The following is a 16528-nucleotide window of genomic DNA, read 5'->3' on the forward strand; positions in this document are numbered from 1 at the left end:
TCCTGCTGCTTCCAGAGCACATGGGCCGAGCATCCTTCCCCGCATGCAGTGCCATATGGGCTATGCCAGAAGTGGCTGGAAATGCGGGCAACACCATTTTCTTGTTTCCAGGCTTCCATAGGACCGGCAGCAGTGGCACTATGCTGAGGAGCCCAATTTTGCGCCCGAAGGTACATAAATCTTTGAAAGTGGCAGCGTAAGTTCATAAAACTGCTAAAAAAAAAGGGCAGTCTAGATTTCCAAATGGGAGAAAAAAGTACAAAACCAGGAGATAATGTTCAACATCAATGAGATTTTGGATGTTCTACTTTGGGAAGCACAAAGTCAGCTACAGTTACAAGGAGTGATCAGAGACTTTTTCTACCAGAACAGAGAAAGTTAAGAGATCTGATAGAGGTGTTCACAATTATGACAGGTTTTGATAAGGTAAATCAGCAAATCTTATTTCACAGATTGCTGAGTCAGTAACTAGAAGGCATAAATCAAAACCAAAAGCAAAGCAACAAAGGTGCTGGAAATCTGAAACAAAAACATGTTGCAAACATTTAGCAGGTTAGCTGGCATCAGTGGGGAGAACTGCTACACCATTGGTATATATCTATTATGCATTGTGGTCTATGAAAGATAAACTGAAAGGATGAATGGCATGACTTGGGAAGGGCAGAATTTAAGGAGAAAACTGAAAAAAAGATGTACTAGGAGGACACCAGAACAGAGAGGTTATATCCATCAAAAAAGATTGCACAGGCTGTGGCTCTTTTCTCTTTATAGAGATGACCTGATAGAGATTTTTAAGATTATTAAAGGTTTGATAGGGTAAATGTAGAGAAGGTGGTCCCCCTTGCAGAGGAGACCAGAACCAGGGGCCATAGTCACTAATAAATTCAATGGGGAATGCAAGAGAAACTTCATTACCCAGAGAGTGGTTAGAATATGGAACTCACTACCACAAGGAGTAGATGAGGTGACTATTATACATATATTTGTAGATATATAAGAGAGGAAAGGAACAGAAGGAAAGATTGATTGGGTTCAATGAAGAATGGTGGGAGGAGGCTGGTCTGGCTGTTGGATCAAAATGGCCTGTTTCTATGCTGTAAATACTATCAATTACTATGTAAAATAATAACTTTAAAGCCCCAATTTTTATGACAAAGGACCTCACCTATCAGAGTTTCAAAAATATACTTGCTTTAGCCATAGTCATCTCTCCCCATTAGAGAGACAGTTGGTGATGTATAGGTTGAGGATCACAACTCCACAAGCATGGGGTAAGGTGAGAAGGCAGGCCTCTATGAACTACCACAGCCGGTATGGGGATTGAATGTGCACTGTTGATATTCTTTATTTATCATACACTTGCCATTTAGCCAATTCAGCTAACCAACCCCCCAAAAATATATTAATGGATTTTAAATTCTACCAATATGTTGCCAATTGTATATTAATTGTGTCAAATTATATGCAGGTGGCGGGCATTAATTGGGGGGTTTCACTTGAGGACATATAAAGGTACACTTACTGAAACGGTGTAATTGATTTAGGAGGTGTATGCTTGTAATGTTGCACTTTGTAAATAAATGTAAAACTGAGTAAAGATTGACTCCAGTATCATCCTCCACCAAATGGCTTTCCAGAATAGAACATATGTCACATGTTTATGAATTTATTTGCTCACGCCTTTGGGTTATCCCACATTTCCCTGCTGGATAACTTCTACCATGTGTAATATAGCATCTCCGGATAAGTCAGTCTTTAGTTTTCTTCAATTCCTGTGGACAAGTAATCGTGTTTTGTTTCAGTTTTTCTCAGCAACCCAGCTGTGATGAAGAATTTTGTTCTGGGAATTTTAGCACAGGCTCACATTTAATTGCATGGTAGTATAGTAATTACCCAGACTTAAAGTTCCATTACACTTTACTTCATTTCTTAAAGTGCATAGAAGGCACAGAGCATTCAAACTTCCTACCAATGTGTGGTAAGTAAAACATTGCTTTATTTACTCTTCGGATAGATACTTGTTTAGCAAGAGAAAATACAGGTACAAGCAAATATAGATTACGGTTCAATATCTACAACACCATTATTTTTAGCTGTCCCATTTAAACCTATGGATGATACTGATGAACTACAGACTTGTTCTGTTCTCTTCTTTTTGCCCACTAGGTGGCAAAGTTGATTTACAAACCCAATAGAGAACTAAGCAATAAACTGAATGCTGAAACTCTGAAATGAACTAGAATATTCTAAGAATGACCAAGCGTCTCTACCCAAAACTTTACCCTATTGTTTCTCTTTTCAGATGCAGATCGATCTGCTGTGCATTTCCAACATTATCTGAGGAAAAAACTGAAATCAATGGCCCGTACTTTGTGGTTGTAATGATAATGAAACTGTTAGCATTCGTCGTCATCGTTCTGCGAAACGTACAGCAACTTCTGGCATTTACACATGCGTAGTTAAAAGCAGAAATCCAGAAGTTGCCATCAGTGATTCCCCGCTCCTCAACAAGGTGCACTGTTGAACTTCCTGCAGATGGAAATCATTCAGAAATCACCGGTTTGCTGTGAACTTCCACTTTTAATGCTAGTAGACTCACTGTAAAAAAAAACCTTGGAAAAACTTGTGCCTTGTTGAATGAGGTGTAACTGGGTTTTTAAATGGTGTACTAAGTCACAATTACTGCTAAACAACCTCTCTGACCCGAAAAACTAATTTTATATGTGTGGAATATCTCCTTTTTCCATTCCATGCTAAAAATTCCATAGACTTTTAAAATAATAAAATTTATGTTTTAAAATTTGATATTTCAGCTTCTACAACTAATCCCATATATATCTCCCAATCTTTATTTTGTTTTCTGTAAAATTATGAAAAGTGAATAATAAAACTCGTTTGTCACTACCTGGTTTGCTGTGAGAATTCGACAATGTGTTTGGCTGCATAGCCTGCTGGATGATATCATTGTTGTCGGATGCCAGAGATCGCCTACAGCTGGTGCCAGAATGAAATTAACGTATAGAAAGGTGACAGCCACACTGCAGGGATCTCAAGATCTCCGTGGGCAACTTTCTTTGAGGTCCGTGACAAGTACTGTCACATTACTAATGACCACAAAATATGGGCCATTGTTGACTATATAAAGAACCAATTGAAATATATACAGGGTTGTTACAAATTGAAGTCTGCTATGTGTATCTTTTCAGATTCAATTGTGTTAGTCGCTCCTGTAAGCAACACATTTATCGAAGTTGACTCACACTGCCCTATATCCACTTGTACAATAGCATAATCTGGGGATGCAACAATAGCATCCCCTTGCAATCTGGATTGGATACCTGTTCCTTTTGCATATATTTTTTAAGTCTCTCCTAAGACAAATCAACTCAAATTAGGTGAGGAAAAACTTGATTTGAATCGTTAGCTAAGTTATTCAATAATAAGACAAATGTGCAAGACATTAGTTATGATCACATTTCCTTTGTTCAATCAATGGAACTTGGTAGTCATTTTACTAGCTTAAACAGAATAACCTCTCTGTATCCTTTCCCACAACCACAGCAAAATCACTCTCTCTCTCTCCAGTCCCCTGCTTTTCACAGCCTTTTTGCAACATTTTGCAGACTAACTGACTTATTAACCCAAGACTGGATGTTGTCCAGGTCTTGCTGAATGCAGGCACAGGCTACTTCATTACCTGTGGAATTGCAAATGGAACAGAACACTGCAATCATCAATGAACATCCTCACTTCTGACCATAAGTTGGAAGGAAGCTCTTTGATAAAGTAGCTGAAGATAGTTGCGCTTAGGACGCTGCCATGAGGAACTCCTGTAGCGATGCTCTGGCGCTTAGATGATTGACATCCAACAACCACAACCATCTTCCTCTGTGCTAAGTATAACTCCTGCCACTGGAGAGTTTTCTCACTGATGCTGATGAATATAAAACTGAAAATGGTTTCAAAAATCATTGTAGGTTGATTTCAGGTCATTTGTTAAAGTTTCAAAAATCCTTTACAACATGAAAGACACACCCTTAAAATTGCATTGAAACATTGAGCCCTTCCAATGTGACTTTATTCCACACTGATTGCAATAGGAAAATTGCAGAGAACAACAACAAAATAGCTGATAATTAGAAATAAAAGATAACTTTAGTGCATAGTTCAACAATCTTTTAATAGCAATGAGGGCCACTGATTTAGTTTCCACACCGCAATGTGTTTGTTCAATGAACTTAAGCCCAAAAATATCACCAACATTCCCTGAACATTCAGCTGAAAATGGAATTTGCCTTGTTCAATCACTGCAAATCTGTGGACCTAATAGTATCTTGCCTCTTAATGGCAATCATTATTTGTATTATTTGTATACAATTGTTACAGCATCTTCAGGCAAGGGCAGATGTGCAACTAAACAAGGAAATCTGAAATTTCCTGCCTAGGCTGCCCTGCTGTGTCATTAGCTTTGCAAAAATGACATTTCACTGTTTGCCTCACAATTGAAATGCATCAAAGGATGTTAAATTCCAGTATTTGCATGGTAGATATGAACTAAACTTGCCACAGAAAGTTATATCTTGTCCATTTCAGTCTAAATACCCTTTAAACAATATGATAAATGTTAATTACTGCAAATCAACATTTGTTCACTGAATATTAGCTATTACTAATGTGGAGCCTCATTTCAGATTTTAATTGTTGTTGGAGATTTCAAAAACGTCACATTTTTAATAATATTTTTCATTTCTTTCAGTCTCTTTTAGTTTCCTCGCTCATCATGCATTTCAATCTTTCCTTCCCTCTCTTTATTTCTCTTTCTGTACCTGATTTAGCATTGAATTCACCCACTCTAATATACACTTCCTTCTCAGTCCTTGCACTGTTAATTTCACAATCTTTCCATCTGATTAGCTAACACTATACATAGTTGCTTGCCCTGTTCACTCAGGTCCCAGATGCCTTTTTTCTCTCGCTGCAATGTTATCAGATTGCAATTTCAGCAACTCGCCATACAAATATTTTAAAAACTGATCGTAGAAGGATTAGGGGACTGATCGCACAAGGACTAGGGGAAACAGATTTAAGGTTTTGGGCAAGAGATGTAAGGGAGAACATTTTTACACTGCACCTGGAACTCGCTGCTTGTGTGTGTGGTGGAAGTGGAGACATTCAATGATTTCAAAAGGAAATTGGATGGGCACTTAAGGGAAATAAACTTGCAGGGCTATAGGGATAGAGTGGAGGAATAGGACTACAGACAGCATAGATTAGATGGGCCGAATGGCCTCCTCTGTGCCGTAATGATTCTATAAACCTAAACATACAAGAGTGAGGTCAAACACTGTAAGATGCCCTGCCACAGCAAATTATGGCCCAATGTACATTACAAACCATGCAATAACATAGCTTGACTCACCATGAGCAATGCCATGGGTTGTCCATTTATACATAGTTAAAATTGCTTTGCACAATGCAAACACAAGAAAACAATTTTTTTAACTAAAACGTTTTAGTTTTAAAGCTAGTATATGTACAATTAAAATTTATACTAAGAAGGTGTATTTATTTCTTGAAGAAGGACATACCTATGAAAGCATTATATTTTGTTTCACAAACTCTCCAGGGTAATGGAGACTTTGTTTACTGGTAATTATCAGTTTGAAGACTGTGGAATGACTATAGTCATTTCCTAAATAGTAGTAAAGAAATATGAATCAGTTAAGTTTGTCATTGACACGCAGAGCTGTCAAGGTGAAAGAAATATTTGGAGTGAGATTATAATTAGCAGAAGTGGTAGGGATTGCAGACCTATTTAAAGACATGAAAGCTCAGAGTGTATGAAAGAAACATAAAGGAAAATGGCATGGTATGCAAGTAAGAAAACTGATCCTTATCCTTATTTAATAGACATTAGAGAAGGGTTGCATAAAATGGAACTGCAGAAGGCATTTTTAAAGAATTAAGGATTGAGTAAAGGTTTAAATAAAAAAAGGCATACATGAATGAATATAACTCTAGATGCCTCACAATAGTCAACCTTTGATTTTGTGCCATAAAGTGTGAGTTTCAGCTTGCCTCAGTTGACAGAATCCTTACTTCTGAGTCAGAAGGCTTGAGTCCTACTACAAATTTGAGCATGTACTCTAGACTGCTACAGTACAGATGGAATGCTCAACTATCACAACCAAAATCAGATTCACTGGTCTTTTCACCAACTGCTTGTGATAACTTGCGCAGAATTGTTGTGTTTTCTACATAATGTGATTTGTGTGGATAACACAACATCCCTAGTTCCTATGAGATTAAGATTTAACTACACAATGCTGACTTGCTCATGTATTGCTGTTCTTTCACTGTCATTGCGTGAAACTCCTGGAACTTCCTACCTCGAATCATAGAATGGTTACAGCACAGGAGGAGGCCATTCGGCCCATCGTGTCTGTTCCGGCTTTCTACAAGAGCAACTCACTCCCCCGCCTTTTCCCCGTAGACCTGCAAATTTTTTCTCTTCAGTTAAGTATCAAATTGCCTTTTGAAGTCCCTGATTGAATCTGTCTCCATCACACTCTCAGGAAATGTATTTCAAAATTTGTGGATGACACCTAACAAGCATTAGAGAAGTACCTTCACTGCAACGACTGCAGCAGTTCAAGAAGATCTGCTACCACCTTCTCAAGGGTAACTAGGAATGGGCAATAAATATCGGCATTGACAGTGATGTCTATATCCCAACAATAAATTTTTAAAATATGTATTATCTGGAGCCACACGTAGGTCAGGTAGGAGTGGCAGATCCTCTTCCCTGAAAGACAATACTGGAATTTTTCGTGGTCATTTGTTTGGTGCCAGCCTATAAATTCTAATCTACTGAACTCAATTTCATGACATGCTATGGTTAGACTTGGAAAAGTCACTGCACTTCTGCACCATAAGCAATGCACTATGATAATAACACCTCCCCCTTGAATTGCTTCTGAAAAGCCTTTGAAACCTGATAAGAACTTGCATTTAAATAGCACCAAACCTGCAAATACTAATCCTTAAACTGTGTGCCTGCCCTTGGCCTCACTCACCACCTGGGGAAAGTTTCAATTGCACATTGCTTGCATTCCACCTATAGAATCATAGAATTATAGAATGGTTACAGCACAGAAAGAGGCCATTTGGCCTGTTGTGTCTGTGCTGGGTCTCTGCAAAAGCAATTCACCTCGTCCTATTCCCTTGCCTTTTCCCCGTAGCACTGCAAATTTTCTCGTTAGACTGGAGACAGAGAGAGCGAGAGAGAGAGAGGAGCATGGCGGGAGCGGAGGTTTAAAAAGCACGCCAAAAGCCCAGAGTTGGAGACCAGAGACAGACAGAGCAAGAGAGAGAGAGAGAGGAGCATGGCGGGAGCGGAGGTTTAAAAAGTGCGCCAAAAGCCCAGATCAGAGATCGGAGACAGACAGAGCGAGTGAGAGAGAGGAGCACGGTGGGAGCAGAGGTTTAAAAAGCACGGCAAAAGCCCAGAGTCGGAGACCAGAGACAGACAGAGTGAAAGAGAGAGGAGCACAGCGGAAGCGGAGCAGGTGAAAAATCGAAACGTACCATCAGAGTGACGTCACATTCAACAGAGAGAGCAGGGAAGAAGCTGCCAGTTTGATGAGTATCTGGTAAGTGATTAAGGTCCATTCTAATCCTAAAGTTTAAAATAGTAAAGTGGTAAGTTTAATAAAATATATTTTAAAAAGTAAAATAAAATAATTAACTAGTTAATTAAAACACATTAAGGATGGCAGGACAGGTGATGTGTCAGGGCTGCAGCATGTGGAAGCTCCTGGATGCCAGTATGATCCAGGGCAAACATGTCTGCAGTGTTTGCGGCTCGAAGAGCTTCGGCTCAGAGTCATTGAACCGGAGTCCAAACTGCAGACACTGTGACACATCAGAGAGCTACCAGGACATTTTGTACCAGAAGGCGGTCACATCCCTAAGGATAGGGTCTTTTGATTTGGTCAGTGGTCGGGGACAGGAGAGGGCAGGAGTGCAGGAGCTTCAGCCTTTGTGATTGTCAAACAGGTTTGAGGTTCTTTCAGCTTGTTTGGATGAGAGTGGGGGGCTGCAGGGTGGATGAGCAACCTGACCATGGCACCATGGTACAGGAAGCTATTCAAGTGGAGGGAGAAAAAAGGAATGTAGTGGTAGTAGGGGACAGTACAGTTAGGAGGATTGACACTGTTCTCTGCAGCAAAGAGCAAGAGTCCAGGTGGCTGTGTTGCCTGTCCGGTGCCAGGGTTTGGGACATCTGCTCAGGGCTGGAGAGGAACATACAGTGGGAGGGGAAGGAACCAGTCGTCGTGGTCCATGTAGGTACCAACGACATAGGCAGGACAAGGAAAGAGGTTCTGCACAGTCAGTATGAGGAACTAGATGCCAAATTAAGAAGCAGAACCTCAAAGGTAAATTTCTGGATTATTACCTGAGCCACGTGCAAACTGGCACAGGGCAAATAAGGTTAGAAAAATTAATGCGTGGCCCAAAGACTGGTGTGGTAGAAGTGGGTTCCGGTTCATGGGGCACTGACACCAGTACTGGGGAAAGTGGTGGCTGTACCGTTGGGACGGTCTACACCTGAACCGTGCTGGGGCCGGTGTTCTAGCAAGCCGCATAACTAGGGAAGTCGAGAGGGTTTTAAGCTAAATAGTGGGGGCAAGGGATCAAATTTGGAAAGATATGTTAAATCAAGGAGCAGAGGCAAGGCAAGAGAAAAAGGTATTAATATGGGAAATGATAGACTGTGACAGGAAGGGACAGAGCTTACAAATCTGAGAGTAAATCAACAGATAAGGCTAGAGGTTACAAAAATAATAAAAGGACACAGTTAAAGGCTCTGTATCTGAATGCACGTAGCATTCAAAACAAAACAGATGAACTGAGAGGGCAAATAGAAATAAATAAGTACGATCTGATAGCCATTACAGAGACATGGCTGCAGGACAACAGAGATTGGACCTAAATATTGAAGAGTACATGGCATTTAGGAAGGATAGGAAGCTAGGAAAAAGTGGAGGGGTAGCTCTGTTAATTAATGATGGTATTAGTGCAAAAGAGAGGGATGACCCAAGTTCAGGAGACCAGGACATAGAAGCAGTTTGGGTAGAGATGAGAAACCATAAAGGCAAGAAGTCACTTTGGCAGTGGTGTATAGGCCACCAAACATTAACCACAATTTAGGACAGGGTATAAAGGAAGAAATAATGGTAGCTTGTCAGAAAGGTACAGGGGTAATTATGGGGGGTCTTAACCTACATATAGACAGGAAAAATCAGATGGGCAGAGGTAGCCTAGATGAGGAGTACATAGAATGTTTTCGGGATAATTTCTTGGAACAATACATTCTGGAGCCAACCAGAAAGCAGACTATACTATGGTAGGATATACTATACCTGGTATTGTGCAATGAGATAGGATTAATTAATGACCTTATATTTAAAGGTAACAGCAAAAATAATATGATTGATTTTTACATTCAGTTGGAGGGAGAGAGGAGTGGGTCCAAGCCTAGTATTTTAAACTTAAATAAGGGCAATTATGAGGGCATGAAAGCAGAGCTAGCTAAAGTGAACTGGCAAATCAGGTTACGGGATAGGTCAATAGAGATGCAGTGGCAGACATTTAAGGGGATATTTCAGAATACACAGAATAGATACATTTCAATGAGAAAGAAAAATTCCAAGGGTAGGACCCACAATCGTGGTTAACTAAAATAGTTTGATACCATCTTTAACTTAAACAAAAAGCCTATAATTGCGCAAGAAGGGGAGGCAGGTTAGAAGATTGCACAGAATATAAAAAACAGCAAAGAATGACTAAAAGATTGACAGGGAAGGTAAAATTAGAGTATGAGAAAAAGCTAGCGAGAAATATAAAGGTAGATAGTAAGAGTTTCAATAGATATTTAAAAAAGAAGAGTTAACAAAGTGAGCATTGGTCCTGTAAAAAGTGAGTCAGGGGAATTAATAATGGATAATAAGGAGATGGCAGATGAATTGAACAGATATTTTGCATCGGTCTTCACTATTGAGGATACAAGTAACATCCCAGTATTAGCTGTAAGTCAGGAAATGGAAGGGAGGGAGGAAATCAAGAAAATTATAATCACCAGGGAAGTGGTACTGAACAAATTGTTGAAGCTGCGGGCTGACAAGTCCCCGGGTCCTGACGGACATCATCCAAGGGTGTTAAAAGAAGTGGCTAGTGAGATAGTTGATGCGTTAGTTTTAATTTTCCAAATTTCCCTAGATTCGGGGAAGGTTCTGTTAGATTGGAAAATAGCGAATGTAACTCCTTTATTCAAAAAGGGAGATGGAAAGCTGGAAACTACAGGCCAGTTAGCTTAATATCTGTTAGAAGCTATTATTGAAGACGTTATAGCAGGGCATTTCGAAAAATTCAAGGTAAGCAGGCAGAGTCAACATGGTTTTGTGAAAGGGAAACCATGTTTAACCAATTTATTGGAGTTCTTTGAGGGGGTTACATGTGCTGTGGATAGAGGGGAACCGGTGGATGTCTTGTACGTAGATTTCCAGAAGGCATTTGATAAGGTGCCACATTAAAGGTTATTGCAGAAAATAAAAGCTCATGGTGTAGACGGTAACATATTGGCATGATTAGAAGATTGATTAGCAAACAGGAAACAGAGAGTAGGCAGAAATGGGTCATTTTCTGGTTGGCAAGATGTAACGAGTGGTGTGCCACAAGGATCTGTGCTGGGGGCTCAACATTTTACAATTTATATAAATTTATTGCTAAATTTGTTGATGACACAAAGATAGGTAGGAAACTAACTTGTGAAGCAGATATAAGGAGGCTACAAAGGGATATAGATACGTTAAGTGAGTGGGCAAAAGCCTGGCAAATGGAGTATAATGTGGGAAAGTGGGAAATTGTCCACTTTGGCAGAAAGAATAAAAAAGCATATTATCTAAATGGTGAGCGATTGCAGAGCTCTGAGATGCAGAGGGATCTGTCTGTCCTAGTGCACGAATCGCAAAAGGTTAGTATGCAGGTACAGCACGTAATTAGGAAAGCTAATAGAATGTTATTGTTTATCGCGAGGGGAATTGATTAGAAAAGTAGGGAGGTTAGGCTTCAGCTATACAGGGCATTGGTGAGACCACATCTGGAGTACTGTGCACAGTACTGGTCTCCTTATTTAAGGAAGGATGTAAATGTGTTGGAGGCAGTGCAGAGAAGATTTACTAGATTAATACCTGGAATGGGCGGGCTGCCTTATGAGGAAAGGTTGGACAGACTAGGCTTGTATCTGCTGGAACTTAGAAGAGTAAGAGGCAACCTGATTACAACATATAAGATCCTGATGGGTCTTGACTGGGTGGATGTGGAAAGGATGTTTCCGCTTGTGGGAGAATCTAAAACTAGGGGTCACTGTTTAAAAATAAGGGGTCGCCCATTTAAGACAGAGATGAGGAGAAATTTTTTCTCTCAGACGGTTGTGAGTCTTTGGAATTCTCTTCCTCAAAAGGCGGTGGAAGCAGTCTTTGAATATTTTTAAGGCAGAGGTACATAGATTCTTGATAAGCAAGGGGGTGGAAGGTTATCGGGGGGGGGGGGGCGGGTAGGTGGAAATGTGGAGTAATCAGGTCAGCCATGAACTTATTGAATGGTGGAGCAAGCTCGAAGAGCCGAGTGGCCTACTCCTGCTGCAAATTTATATGTTCGTATGTTCTCTTTTGCAGGCCTTGATTGAATTTGCCTCCACCACACTCTCAGGTAATCCATTCCAGATCCTAACCACTTGGTGTGTAAATTTTTTTGCCTCATGTCATTGATGCTTCTTTTGATAATCACCTTAAATCGGTGTCATCTGTTTCTGGATCCTTCAAAGAACAAAGAAAATTACAGCACAGGAACAGGCCCTTCGGCCCTCCAAGCCTGCGCCGATCCAGATCCTCTATCTAAACATGTCGCCTATTTTCTAAGGGTCTGTATCTCTTTGCTTCCTGCCCATTCATGTATCTGTCTAGATACATCTTAAAAGACGCTATCGTGCCCGCGTCTACCACCTCCGCTGGCAACGCGTTCCAGGCACCCACCACCCTCTGCGTAAAGAACTTTCCACGCATATCCCCCCTAAACTTTTCCCCTCTCACTTTGAACTCGTGACCCCTAGTAATTGAATCCCCCACTCTGGGAAAAAGCTTCTTGCTATCCACCCTGTCCATACCTCTCATGATTTTGTACACCTCAATCAGGTCCCCCCTCAACCTCCGTCTTTCTAATGAAAATAATCCTAATCTGCTAAACCACTCTTCATAGCTAGCGCCCTCCATACCAGGCAACATCCTGGTGAACCTTCTCTGCACCCTCTCCAAAGCATCTACATCCTTTTGGTAATGTGGCGACCAGAACTGCACGCAGTATTCCAAATGTGGCCGAACCAAAGTCCTATACAACTGTAACATGACCTGCCAACCCTTGTACTCAATACCCCGTCCGATGAAGGAAAGCATGCCGTATGCCTTCTTGACCACTCTATTGACCTGCATTGCCACCTTCAGGGAACAATGGACCTGAACACCCAAATCTCTCTGTACATCAATTTTCCCCAGGACTTTTCCATTTACTGTATAGTTCACTCTTGAATTGGATCTTCCAAAATGCATCACCTCGCATTTGCCCTGATTGAACTCCATCTGCCATTTCTCTGCCCAACTCTCCAATCTATTTATATTCTGCTGTATTCTCTGACAGTCCCCTTCACTATCTGCTACTCCACCAATCTTAGTGTCGTCTGCAAACTTGCTAATCAGACCACCTATACTTTCCTCCAAATCATTTATGTATATCACAAACAACAGTGGTCCCAGTGGAACACCACTGGTCACACGTCTCCATTTTGAGAAACTCCCTTCCACTGCTACTCTCTGTCTCCTGTTGCCCAGCCAGTTCTTTATCCATCTAGCTAGTACACCCTGGACCCCATGCGACTTCACTTTCTCCATCAGCCTACATGGGGAACCTTATCAAACGCCTTACTGAAGTCCATGTATATGACATCTACAGCCCTTCCCTCATCAATCAACTTTGTCACTTCCTCAAAGAATTCTATTAAGTTGGTAAGACATGACCTTCCCTGCACAAAACCATGTTGCCTATCACTGATAAGCCCATTTTCTTCCAAATGGGAATAGATCCTATCCCTCAGTATCTTCTCCAGCAGCTTCCCTACCACTGACGTCAGGCTCACCGGTCTATAATTACCTGGATTTTCCCTGCTACCCTTCTTAAACAAGGGGACAACATTAGCAATTCTCCAGTCCTCCGGGACCTCACCCGTGTTTAAGGATGCTGCAAAGATATCTGTTAAGGCCCCAGCTATTTCCTCTCTCGCTTCCCTCAGTAACCTGGGATAGATCCCATCCGGACCTGGGGACTTGTCCACCTTAATGCCTTTTAGAATACCCAACATTTCCTCCCTCCTTATGCCGACTTGACCTAGAGTAATCAAACATCTGTCCCTAACCTCAACATCCGTCATGTCCCTCTCCTAGAGGACACGAGTTCAAAGTGAAAGGGGAAAAGTTTAGGGGGGATATGCGTGGAAAGTTCTTTACGCAGAGGGTGGTGGGCACCTGGAACGCATTGCCAGCGGAGGTGGTAGATGCGGGCACGATGGAGTCTTTTAAGATGTATCTAGACAGATACATGAATGGGCAGGAAGAAAAGAGATACAGAACCTTAGAAAATAGACGACATGTTTAGAGAGAGGATCTGGATCGGCGCAGGCTTGGAGGGCCGAAGGGCCTGTTCCTGTGCTGTAATTATCTTTGTTCCTCGGTGAATACCGATGCAAAGTACTCATTTAGAATCTCACCCATTTTCTTTGACTCCACGCATAACTTTCCTCCTTTGTCCTTGAGTGGGCCAATCCTTTCTCTAGTTACCCTCTTGCTCCTTATATATGAATAAAAGGCTTTGGGATTTTCCTTAACCCTGTTTGCTAAAGATATTTCATGACCCCTTTTAGCCCTCTTAATTCCTCGTTTCAGATTGGTCCTACATTCCCGATATTCTTTCAAAGCTTCGTCTTTCTTCAGCCTCCTAGACCTTATGTATGCTTCCTTTTTCCTCTTAGCTAGTCTCACAATTTCACCTGTCATCCATGGTTCCCTAATCTTGCCATTTCTATCCCTCATTTTCACAGGAACATGTCTCTCCTGCACGCTAATCAACCTCTCTTTAAAAGCCTCCCACCTATCAAATGTGGATTTACCTTCCAACAGCTGCTCCCAATCTACATTCCCCAGCTCCTGCCGAATTTTGGTATAGTTGGCCTTCCCCCAATTTAGCACTCTTCCTTTGGGACCACTCTCGTCTTTGTCCATGAGTATTCTAAAACTTACGGAATTGTGATCACTATTCCCAAAGTAGTCCCCTACTGAAACTTCAACCACCTGGCCGGGCTCATTCCCCAACACCAGGTCCAGTATGGCCCCTTCCCGAGTTGGACTATTTACATACTGCTCTAGAAAACCCTCCTGGATGCTCCTTACAAATTCTGCTCCATCTGGACCTCTAACACTAAGTGAATCCCAGTCAATGTTGAATCTTCAGCAATGGGAACATTTTCTCTCTATCTACTCCATCTGGACACGTCTATTAAATCTCCTCTTAATCTTCTCTTCTCCAAGGAGAACAGACCCAGCTTCTCCAACCTATCCAGATAACTGAAATTCTTCATCATTGGAACCATTTTTGTGAATCTTTTCTGCACCTTCTCTAATGCCTTAACATCTTTTTGAAAGTGTGATGCCCAGAACTGGACACAATACTCCAGCTGAGGCCAAACCAGTGTTTTATACAGGTTTATGATAACTTTCTTGTTTTTGAACTCGATGCCCCTATTTATAAAGCCCAGGGTCCAATATGCTTTATTAAATGTTTTCTCAACCTGCCCTGCAACTTTCAATGATTTGTGCACATATACCCCCAGGTCCCTCTGCTCCTGCACTCACTTTAGAAATGTACCCTTTAAATTATATTGCCTCTCTTTGCTCTTGCTACCAAAATGAATCACTACATTTTCTGCATGAAATTTCAACTGCCACTGTCCTCCCATTCCAGCACCTGTTTGTGTCCTCTTGAAGTTTATTACTATCCTCCTTACAGTTTACAATATTTCCAAGTTTTGTGTTATCTGCAAATTTTGAAAGAGTGCCCTGTACACCCAAGACTACATAACTAATATCGATGAAGAAAAATAGGAGGTTCCAACACCAGGGAACTCCACTATGTACCTTCCTCCAGGCTGAAAAGCAACCGTTCATAACTACTCTCTGTTTCCTGTCACTCAGCAAATTTCATAGCCAAGCTGTTCCAGTACAGCTACATCACTGGCATCTACCCAACAATGTGGAAAATTGCCCAGGTATGTCCTGTACACAAAAAGCAGAACAAGTCCAACCCGGCCAATTACCGCCCCATCAGTCTACTCTCAATCATCAGTAAAGTGATGGAAGGTGTCATCAACAGTGCCATCAAGCGGCACTTGCTTAGCAATAACCTGCTCAGTGATGCTCAGTTTGGGTTCCGCCAGGGCCATTCAGCTCCTGACCTCATTACAGCCTTGGTTCAAACATGGACAAAAGAGCTGAACTCAAGAGGTGAGGTGAGAGTGACTGCCCTCGACATCAAGGCAGCATTTGACCAAGTATGGCATCAAGGAGGCCTAGCAAAACTGAAGTCAATGGGAATCAGGGGGAAAACTCTCTGCTGGTTGGAGTCATATCTATTGCAAAGGAAGATGGCTGTGGTTGTTGGAGGTCAATCATCTGAGCTCCAGGACATCACTGCAGGAGTTCCTCAGGGTAGTGTCCTAAGCCCAACAATCTTCAGCTGCTTCATCAATGTCCTTCCTTCAATCATAAGGTCATAAGTGGGGATGTTCACTGATGATTGCACAATGTTCAGCACCATTTGTGACTCCTCAGATACTGAAGCAGTCCATGTAGAAATGCAACAAGACCTCAACAATATCCAGGCTTGGGCTGATAAGTGGCAAGTAACATTCGCGCCACACAAGTGCCAGGCAATGACCATCTCCAACAAGAGAGAATCTAACCATCTCCCCTTGACATTCAATGGCATTACCATCGCTGAATCCCCCACTATCAACAAGCTAGGGGCTACCATTGACCAGAAACTGAACTGGAGCAGCCATATAAATACTGTGGCTACAAGAGCAGGTCAGAGGATAGGAATCCTGCGGCGAGTAACTCACCTCCTGACTCCCCAAAGCCTGTCCACCATTTACAAGGCATAGGTCAGGAATGTGATGGAATACTCTCCAATTGCCTGGATGGGTGCAGCTCCAACAACACTCAAGAAGCTCGACACCATCAAGGACAAAGCAGCCTTCTTGAATGGCACCCCATCCACAAACATGCACTCCCTCCACCACCGACACACAGTGGCAGCAGTGTGTACCATCTACAAGATGCACTGCAGCAATGCACCAAGGCTCCTT

The sequence above is a fragment of the Heterodontus francisci genome, chromosome 18 (assembly GCF_036365525.1).
Source record: "Heterodontus francisci isolate sHetFra1 chromosome 18, sHetFra1.hap1, whole genome shotgun sequence".
Lineage (NCBI taxonomy): Eukaryota > Metazoa > Chordata > Chondrichthyes > Heterodontiformes > Heterodontidae > Heterodontus > Heterodontus francisci.